Here is a 473-nt window from a genome sequence, read left to right on the forward strand (position 1 = left end):
AAGCAATATTAATTATATTGTGCTATAATTTCCACAATCTGTGGGATCACCTTTCTTTGGAATGGGTACAAATATGAATCTCTTCCAGTCATTTGGCCAGAAAGCTGTCTTCCAAATCTCTTGGCGTAACCAAATGAGTGCCTCCAATGGGGCATCTGTTTGTTGAAATATCTCAATGGGCATTCTTTCAATTCTCAGAGCCTTGTTCTTCACCGATTCTTTCATTGCAGGTTTACTTCCTCCTTCAGGACCATTGGTTCTAGATCATATGCCACTTCCTGAAAGGGATGAAGATCAACCAGTTCTTTTTGGTACAGTGATTCTGCATATTCCTGCAATCTTCTCCTGATGTTTCCTGCATCATTCAATATTTTGCCCATAGAATCTCTCAATATTGCAACTCGAGACTTAAATTATTTCTTCAATTCTTTCAGCTTGAGAAATGCTGAGCGTGTTCTTCCCTTTTGGTTTTC

The sequence above is a fragment of the Orycteropus afer genome, unplaced genomic scaffold, assembly GCF_000298275.1.
Source record: "Orycteropus afer afer isolate SDZICR_OR568_19922 unplaced genomic scaffold, OryAfe1.0 scaffold00120, whole genome shotgun sequence".
NCBI lineage: Eukaryota > Metazoa > Chordata > Mammalia > Tubulidentata > Orycteropodidae > Orycteropus > Orycteropus afer.